This window comes from Manis pentadactyla, chromosome 3 (genome assembly GCF_030020395.1).
Source record: "Manis pentadactyla isolate mManPen7 chromosome 3, mManPen7.hap1, whole genome shotgun sequence".
Lineage (NCBI taxonomy): Eukaryota > Metazoa > Chordata > Mammalia > Pholidota > Manidae > Manis > Manis pentadactyla.
The window spans coordinates 114667699-114677799 of NC_080021.1; the positions used below are offsets into that span (position 1 = coordinate 114667699).

The 10101-nt window shown below is 43.6% G+C and overlaps 1 protein-coding gene across 5 annotated transcripts in view; it reads right to left on the minus strand.

Moving 5' to 3' along the window:
- The window catches only part of MPP7 (MAGUK p55 scaffold protein 7), a 253490-nt gene extending 243739 nt beyond the window's left edge, over positions 1-9751 (minus strand). For 2 of the 5 annotated variants that reach the window (XM_057498334.1, XM_057498336.1), the window contains exon 1: positions 9514-9751. The gene's annotated coding sequence lies outside the window, so the exon portion shown is untranslated. Of the gene's footprint in view, positions 1-7055; positions 7167-9513 lie in introns of all 5 variants that reach the window. The other 3 variants (XM_057498333.1, XM_057498337.1, XM_036912279.2) reach the window with 3 other exon arrangements.
- Positions 9752-10101: the final 350 nt, after the last annotated feature.

The following is a 10101-nucleotide window of genomic DNA, read 5'->3' on the forward strand; positions in this document are numbered from 1 at the left end:
CTTTTTCTGTTTAAGAGATTAGCAACATATGAAACAAAATGTCATGAAAATTAAAATTATCCTCTTTAGTTTACTCAGTCTTCAGTTTAATCATCTAAAGTTTAGCATCATTCGACAGTGGTTCCCAAGTAATTACATATTAAATGTATAAGCTGAATTAGCTAAAATGTTTTCCTGTATTGGGAGGAAATTTTCTGACCTCTGGAAAATCTTGGAGTTAACTAGAGATAAAAGTACCTTTTGAATTTGATTTTGGGAAGAAAATGTTTAAGGCAATTGCTTAAAATAAGATTGTAAGTCATTAAGAAACAATATTTAGTTATTCATTTAGCCAAAGTGACAATAAAAGATTTTAAAGGCAGATATAGAGGTCACATAGTTAGCAAAACTTAACTTTTAATATTAAGATTTTGTCTTCTTGAGTAAACATATTACTACGACATTAAGCACAAGAGTAAGCTGTTGTTAACTGTTATGCTAGCATTCTTTAGGCCTGTCTACGCACCGGAGAAGAGGTTTTTTTCCACAAACCATCTTTGTCATTATAACTTCAGTTAGATCTACTGAGGGAACAGCAGTCTTTCTAATGGGAAACTTAGTATCAGACAAGTGAAGGCTGCTAGTAGACTTACAAGCCTCTTTAACTCTTTTGCTCAGCTGAGTTTAGTTGTAAGCTGACATTGGGGCATAAGTAAAATAGGGAGAGGACTGTATCAAGTTTGCAAGCTTGGCAGAGTTCTTTCTGGCTTCTGAGATACAAGCAAGCCTGAATGCAAGGGACTTCTGCTCAATCACCCACCCACTTAGAGTTTGAGAGTCTCAGGGTGGAATTGGGATCAGTGGGAGAGAACAACAGCCGGACAGTGTGACTCACCTAGGAAGAAAGGAAATTTAACTCTTCCTGTCTCAGATATCTCCAAGAGCAAGACAGAAGACTAGAGTCCTGAGGAATGGGTTAGAGAGCCCAGCATCCCGGGGTCTATCCCAGAGGTCTTGGCACAGCCGGCTGCCCAGGACCTAACGCATCCCGAGTGGGATATGGAGGACTAGAGTCTCGTGGCTTCCTAGTAAAGGGTTAAAAGGGGTTTACCACAGGTGGTCCCATGAGAGGTGGCAGGTGTTGACAAAGGCTGACAGCAAGGTCTTATGGGAGCCTGAAGGGAGGCTCAACCGAGCTAGGCAAATAGCTAGAAAGCTGACTTGTGATAAGCAGGCGAGGGGAAAGGCTTATGAGAGAACAGTGAATGAAGAAGGTGCAAGTGCAGAGGAAATGGGAGAATAGGATTCTAGGGTAGAGATTTTTAAGGAAACTTTGGTCTTTATACTTGCTGAGTCTTCACTGGTTAAGGTTTTAGTAGTAATTACAGATGCCAGGGTAAGGGTGGAAGAAAGGAAGAGCTGCAGCTCTTAACTGAGCTTTTAGAGTCAGCAAAAGGCATAAAGAAGTGTTCTGGCCAGGCCAGCCTCCTGGAGATCTGAGAGCCTCCTCAGGGGACCGTAGGAGGTCAAGGTTCCTGGGGAGGCTACCAAAGTAGTTAGGAAAGATCATCTCCTGGTTGCCTGGGCTGAGGCAGGCAGCAGTGAGGGAAAAAAAAACCTGCTGTGCTGAAAAAGAGGTTTTGACCCTAGGCTATGGCGCTTCTGCAGGCTGCAGGCTAAGCCAGAGAGGTGAGTCCTAAATGGGAGGTCAGTGTTAAGTCAGACCTGCAGATCCCTTCAGAGTAAAAGTCTGTTTCCCTCTAAATGGAAAATAAAGCAGACATGACTATGGAAAGCACTTAGTGCAAAAGGGACAAAGGGTCATAGAATTAAGGCAAGTGAGAAGGCTCTTAGCTCCTGCAGGGAGCCACTGGAGAAGAGGAGAGTAAAGGGAGAAATCTCCTGGCTGCTCTGGGTGACATTCCCTAGGACCCAATCATGACCTGCCTCCTAGGGAGGGGTTCCCCGCAAGGCAGGCACAACAGGGTGCTGCCTCCAGGTGGGTTTGGTGGACATCTCATGGCCAAGAGATCATGAAATGGGGGTCCTTGGGGTTTGCCCCAATTAGTTGACCAGCAGATAACACAAAAAGCTTGGAGGAGGGAAGAAAAGAAATGCAGCGAGTTGGAGAAATCTGAGAACACAGAAAAGGAAGTCTCTGCATGGACATATTAAGCCTTGCATGGGGACTTGCCGCGGGATTGGAAGTGGCTGCTTTCACAGTGGACCTCCGTTGCGTAGACATTGTCTTGCGGTCGGCGGGGTGCCTAATGCAATCTTCCCCGGTCCACGACTAACTTATCCTGCCACAGGAGTCTTCTGGCAAGCACCCTATGGCCTTTACTGCTCGACCCGTGCCCACAGTGTGGCTGTTTTTGGTCCATGAGAGAAAGAGAAGGAAGGGAAGGATTCCCAGAGAAGAGGTAGATAGTGAGTGGAGAGAGTGCCTCCAGCCAGGGGGCGAGACAAATGCGGCTTACCAAGGGTTGGAAATCCATGCGAGTTGCACAGCACCACATCTGTTGGCGGAAGAGGTGAGTTCGGCTTAACAGGGATGGAAATCCATCGGAAGCACAGCACCAAATATGTTGGGGGAGATGCCTTGTGTATTTTCCTCGGTTCTTGTCCCCACCACAACAAAGAATTGAAGGGCAGAGACACAGTAGTGAAAGCAGAATAAAAGTTTTATTTAAAGTTAGAGAGAAAGAAGTGCAGGCGACCTCAGAGAGAGAGGAGCGCCCTGAAAGGTTGGAGAGAAAGAGTTTAAGATTAAAAGGTTGCACTCTTACACACTTGGAAAGTGTGGGCGACCTCAGAGGAGCGCCCTGAGAGGTTGAAAAGAGGGAGTTTAAAGTTAAAAGGTTACACACTTAGAAAGTGTGGAGACCCTGGAGAGGAGCGCAGAGGCATATCTTTTTAAAAGCTACCTCATTAATTCTAATGTAAAGCCAGGGTTGAAAACCACGCACCTAAATAGTTTTGAAAAAGACACAGGTGGGAATCATTATTTCTAGATGTCCAACTATCTATAAAATTGTTGTAGTAATGAAAATGGAAATAAAAACAAAAACCACTGGGAAATTACAACAGGAAGATATAAACTTTAGAAATATACTTTGTTAACTAAATGGAGAAGTATTTCCTAAACATGACCTGGAATGTGAAAACAATGGATGAATCTAAAGATAATAAAACCAAAGGTTCTGTTCAATAATGCACTTCAAAGACAACACTTGACAAGAAGGTAAAAAAAAAAACTGGGAAGATATTTGTATCACTTAAAATCCAACAAGAGATTTAATATCTGGAATATACCCAAAAAATGTAAATTAGGGCAGAAAAGTCGGGAGGAAGATAAAATCTAGTAGAAAGAGAGGCAAAGAATATATAAAAGCCAATTAACAAAAGAGGAAACCCAAGAGCTAATAATTATATGACAGGATACTCAACTGCATTAGTAATCAAAGAATCACACATCACAACAGTCAACACATTACTTTGTGCCCAGACTGCTCCATCTGTTCCATCAGACTGGAAAAAAATTAAAAGGTCAGAAAATATCAAGTGCCACCAAGAATGTGGAGAACAGCTCGAGAAGAGTGTAAACTATAACAGCCTTTCCAGATAATAACCTGGCAGTACTTAATGAAATTAAGTGCATACTCTAGAGAGGGTCCTAGGGCAGGAACAGGGAACAAGAATGGAGAGAGGAGATGCAGAGAAAAGAGGCAATAAAATAAAATGAGAGGCTCTGCATGTACCAACAATGATAGTCACCATGAACCGGGTGTTAACTCAAATCTGCACACCTGATTTGGGAGGCGAGTGCACAGGAGGGAGTCACCTAACCCATATGCATTAAGTCCCATCTACGAGGTTCTGGGCCCATGTTGGGGACACAGGAGCAAAGATCAGGTCCCTGCCCTCACAGAGTTACATTCTAGTGAAAGAAACAGTAAAAGTGAGCAAATAAAGTCATGATGAGTGTGACAACTGCCACACAGGGAAATAAATGGGAAGGCAGGGGGACTGACTTTTGGAGGACTGCCAGACAGAGGTGGGCTTGCAGAGATCCCCAGAGAGAAAACTAACTGGGCAAACTGGAGGGAGACTGTCCAAGAACTGCATTCAGAGTCATCAACTCAAAGTCACGGGATGACAGGTTAGCCTGCTCTTTCAGGGACTTCCTGTAAGTGAACCACCAGGAACAACCTTTAAGACTCCTGTTACATAAAGTGTAGACTACAATGTTTATTGTGAGAATCTAACATATTTTGACCAGAGCATTCAACCACTTTAGGGGAAAAAGACATAAACGACACCACCAATATGAATAGTCCATGTCTCTAAAACATGGTTCTGAAAAATTACTGGGGTCCACAAACTTCTCCTTCATTCATTAACAAGAAATTGAGTACTCATATATTTTTTTCACAGCACAGTGCTGGAGAATGAGGATAAACGTAAAAGTTTCTGTCCTTAAGCATACCTCAACTTTTTATAAGACTCAGGATTCTACTTATTTCATGCACCGACTGTTTTTTATGATTAAACACCAACATTTATTACATGCTTGTAACCTGCCAGGCACTATTCTACAAGCTTTTAGTCACATTAGAACTTGTTTAATACTTGTAACAATAAAATAACCATATCCCCTTTAGATATGAAAAGAAAGGTAAAAAACTTGCCTGAAGTCAAAAAACTAGTCAGTGGCAAAGCAGGGGTTCAAATCCAGATCTTTCAAACGTCAAAGCCTGTGTTCTTAAAAACGACACTCATATTCCCCATGGAACTCCTCAGTCTTTGTCGAAGTGTGAGCAGCAGCACCATTACCTTGGAATTTGCTAGAAAAGCAAATTCTCAGGACCCATCTCCAGAAGTACTTAAACCAGAAACAGTGGGAATGGAGTGTAGCAACCTAAGTTTTAACAAGCCCTCCAGGTGATGCTTAAGTTTGAGAAACACTATTCTAATAAAGTTTTCATAGTCAACGGATGTACATTAAGTGTGAAATGATCCCCATTTTGAAAATTTCGAAATGTGAAATTTGATCCTAGTTTTAAATGACTCTAAATAAATCAAAATCATGTTACTTCACTTACTTATGGCCCACAGCACTGCAACTCCTCTCCCAAACTAGTCAAAATGCTTATCTGTACCCTGATAAGACCATCTTTTTAAAAAGTCTACTCTGACAGGTCTTCCTGGGAACCAAGATAAATTCCAAGCAGAAGAGCAAAGGATCAAACAGAATCTTCAGAAGTTCAGTCAGAAGCCATATTAGGAAGAAGACAGCTGTTTTGAATAGCACAGTAGAAGCTTGATAAATCTTGGTCCATACCTTTTTATCCCTGGCTCAACTCCAGATTTTTACAAAACATTGCTTCAACGAACTTCCAATTGCCAAAAAAAAAAGTTATGACCTTCAGAAATACTTGACTCTCAAGATTAAAGCTGTTTTCAATAAAAATAGGCCCCCATCTTTCAAAGAACATGTTTTTATCATGATTGAGTAAGATGCTTTCACCATATACACTAGAGCAGGTGAAGTTATCTCTGCCCTTATCTAAAAACTGCCCTGGCTTACTGACCCTTCTCTTTTCAAAGCACTATTTAGACCAGGTGGCTTCTTTCCTGCCCCTACTTATATCCTCAGTTTGAGCAACAGAGTTCCATGTGTATTCAAATTTGCTTATTTCTAACAAAGTCTTTTTTTAAAGGGAGCACAAAACAGAGTATCAGGAGTATGTCAAGCACCTATTAAAATTTGAGAGCCTACCACATGCCAAGTTAACTCTTTGAAGCTATTCATTTGCAAGCTCAATTCATAAATTTTATAACGTTCAGGAGTCTACTTATTTTAAAAATTAAAAACATAAATTTGAAGACTGAAGAGTTAGTAGTCTAGCCCATGTTTGCACCACAAGATAGCTATCAACCTAGCTTAGGATGCTAAAGTCAGCACAGGTACAGGGAGCTCTGGGAGCCCACCCAGAGGCAGCTTCCTTATCTGCCTGTCTACTCACAACCACCCACTTTTCCACGCCTCCACTCACCCAAGGGCTGGCAGCATTGCCAGGAGCCACCTTCCTAGAAGGAATAGCATCTATTTATTTTTCCCCTCCCAAATCACCATCAAATCCCCAAGAACCAGCTCTGGTTCCAAGAAGCAAATTACCAAAGCTCTCCTTGCCACAGAGTTCGGTGGAGCTGAAATAAACACACACCAACCACCTGAAGACCTTCCCATTTAAGTTCTTATCCTGCCTTTTACAAAGCCAGTGTTTTTCTCTTGAAAAATACAATCATTCTAACTAGTCCTTGCTCACCACAAACACTGCCAGTTCCATACCTAACACAGGAACTGCTTTTTGTCAACACAACCACTACATTTTCTTATCTCCTCAAATGTAGAATGCTCCCCTGCCTTCCATAAGTGAGGCAAGCTGATAATAATGCTCTCTAAAAGAATAGAAAGGTTTAAGTAAGCATTCAAGAAAAAAACTGTTTTACATGCCTTGAAAAAAAGTTTTTATCATTTAAGTATCTGCTCATGGTAGGTACAGAATAATATTGCTACTGTACCCACTTTATTCTACCACTTCTTTTAAAGAATTGGTGGTTGAGGAAAGGAAAACAAAACTGTGCTCAAACAGATCAGTCATAGTTCACACAAGATTTAAACAAAAACCACAAGCCATTAAAAATCAAAAAGTCAGTGTACATAAATAAGGACCGATGAATCCATACTCTGATCTGGGATCTAAAGAGCTTTTTAGTAGAAGCTCTTGCTAAAATTACTAACAATTTCCTTCACTTTAAGCTGCTGTATCCTTCCAAATAATCGCATTTAATAAAACTGACTTAAATCACTCATTGCAATTCTGAGTTGCAATTACAAGGGAAACAGTTGCCGCACATTTGCATTTTTGTCAGTGAAATGCTTGTAAGAAAAAAAAAAATCTGAAATACCAAATTAGCAGCACCCTGTGCGCCATCTAGTGGAAGTCATGTAATACCATAATTTTCTTTTTTAAGGGACGAAACCCCAGGTAAAAATACAATTACTTTACCAACAGCCTAAATCTCCAATTTCCCAAACTGTAAGGAGGCTGTGTTCCATCAGAAGAGATGACTCGTTTTCAGATGATAAAGATTTCTTTATGAAAATCTTTCCTTGGGTGCTAGAAATGTTGACAGGAGAGTAAAAATTAAGTAAAAGCATTAATACAAGACAAATAAATGAATAGAAACAGCTTGGGTAAAGGATGCCTCCTATCCTACAAGAATTATGTGAAAATGTACATGTTACATGCAACACATCTGCAGTGAAAACAAGGGATTCCTTCATTAGAACAGTTACATTCAGTAATTCATAAGACATTTCCAAGTTCCCAGTAAGCTTATAACCTGACAATTCTCTGACGTTCCCCAGGACTTGACAGCATTCCAGGTTCCTCCCAACTATCCATCTAAGCCCGATGTCCACTGTCTCCTTTGTTTGTTATTCTAATTAAATGATTTTCAAATTTTCAATTCTACTCAATTGATATTGAAGTTTACCAAAACAAAGTCCTAAGTCATGACCAAAACTCATTACAATCCCTTTCTATTACACTAAGTTACAGATACAAACATAAATAAGGCTCCCTAATTTGGAACCCCCTTCAAAAATGTAGAGATTTTCACATAGCATCACTAGGATTTGTTTGTTTTGCCTGTGTGAAAAATTAACTTTCTAGCAACTCAAACTACCTTAGCAACCTAGGGTGGGAGGAGGAGGGAAACTAAGAGACAGTATCCAACTTGTAAATAACCATCTCCAACTGTGACTTGTGTGCCACGTGACCAAATCGTTATGCAAAAGCTTGCTTGATGGTGGGTAACTTACTAGATTGTCCTTTCCAGTGTAAAATAAAGCAGTCAAGTGACCTGGGACAGAATTCTTTCATCTCTAGGGCTCTCAGTTTATGTACTTGTAAAATGGGCATGATAGGCTCTACCTCTGGAGAGTAGGCGGATACTAAAACTGAGGTAGTGCTCTGAGCTTCTCAATTAAAAGAGCTAAATGGAATACAGGTATCTCCCCATTTTTTAAAGTTCACATTACGCCACTTCGCGTATAAGAAAGGAACTACGTTAGTAGAAGCTTGCTTTCGCGAATCTGAAGAGGATTTTCGGTTTTACGAAAAAAGGCGAAAAGTGAAAATTTGCGTTCAGCGTTAGTTTTGAAGCCAGCCCTTACACAGGCAGTGTGAGCCGGAGCAGGGAGCGGAACCACCGTGCTCCTTCTACCGGAGTATCATCAAGCTGCCAGAGCTTTAACGGTGTCTGTAAGCACATGTACTTCATCTCAATTTACTTTGTGCATCCATTAACAAGAGGCGTTCTAGGGTCTCAGAAAAGCCTGAGAGAAGTGATTTTTGGGATCTGGGAGCGCTCAAAATTTTTCCTTAATGAATCAGTGGTAACTGCATCTTTGCTGTATGCCATTTCGGCTTATAAAGGTTTCAGAGGCTTGCTCTACTGGCGGACAGCGGGGGGAACCTGTACCGTCTGCAGAGCTAGAGAGAACCTGGCAGGAGAGTAAGAACACCGCTCCAAGAGTTCTCACTGTGCCCTCACTGCTGAAACCCAGTGACCTTCACCATTTCACTCGTGCACAACCGATTCACGAAAAAAGGCTCTGAAGCACGTCAAAGAAAAGATTAAACAATTCAATGTGCTTTTCTACAAATAAACCAAATCATGTAAATAATAGCCTAGGACTTCTCTTCATGAGTAGCAGGTGCAATCCTAAAACCTGTTTTGGGAGAGACTTTTTTTTATTTGGATGCTAATGTTTAAAAAAAATAGAAAAAGAAAAAAATCACAATTCTAATCCCATCCGCGACAGAATCAAGGTCCCACACCCACGATCCTTCCAAACCTGCGCAGGCATTTCTCAACACTCCTCCCCCTCGTTCCTACGGCACCGGTTCCCACTGCAGCCCAAAGGTGAGTCACACAGCTGGATCTACTTGTCACTTAAGAATAAGTCCCCTAGCAAGCTCGCGTTAAAAATAATAATGTCAATGCGTAAATCGCACTGCGAAGCCGGTCCCCAGAAAATGGGTAGTTAACAAACAATACCCAAGTAGAAACACCTTTCGGTTTAAATTTTTAAAAAAGCCACTAAGCTTATCGCTACTTATCAGTAAGTAGGACCTTTACCGTCGGGAGCCTGGCTGTGACTCAAACCCGCAGTCTCCCCTCCACCTGCACGTCCTCCCGCCCTTCGCTGGGCCCAGCCGCTTCACCCCGAGTCCGAAGGGATCCCAAGGGGTCCCGCGCGCCGCGGCCCTGCCCCTCCCCCTCCGACCCCGCCCCCACCTCCCCGCAAGGTGCCGCGGACATTGGGCGGAGGCGCCTAGAGGCCCGCACGGGCTCCGGGTGACGCAGCCCGGTGGGCCCCGGCACCGGCGGCAGGAGCAGCCCGGAGTAGACCCCACCACCCGCGCCGCGCTGGCGCTCCGACGGGCGCTGCATTACCTGCTCTGGGAAGCCGTGTCCCACGGGAGGCGCGACCACTGTAGCCCCGCAGCCCCGGGACCGGAGGCAAGAAAGCAGCCACCGCGACCGCCGCAAAGGACAATCAGGAGCCAGCGGCCTCGGCACCGACTCGGCGGGCGCGTAACACACGAGCCAAGCAGGAGCCCGGCCCCCGCTCCCCTCCAGCGCAGCGAGTAACCGCCTGGCCCCCTCCCTCGGGGGGGCGGGGTCACGGAGGAGGGGGCGGAGAGGGACAGGGCGTGGGCGCAGCGTACGTCTTGTAAAAGGCGCCTGCTGATAGGGGCAGGCATCTCCGACTTGCGGAGCGCCTCGCCAGCAGAGCTCCCTCATTGGTCGGAAAGGGAAAACAGAGCAGAGCCCTGATAGGCGACAACTCCGTAGCTCCTCTCGCTCTACCTTCAATCATCGGAAGCTCCGCCCCCGCCCGCTTCGTCTTTGGGTAGCTGCAGAGGTGGCTGGGTTCGCGGACACGAAAACTCCCTGAAGAGAGGCCGGGATACCCAGTTTCTTTGGCCAGATGCGAGCTTGTTTCCCCCAGTGCGATTCTTTGATTGCCGTATGAACTTG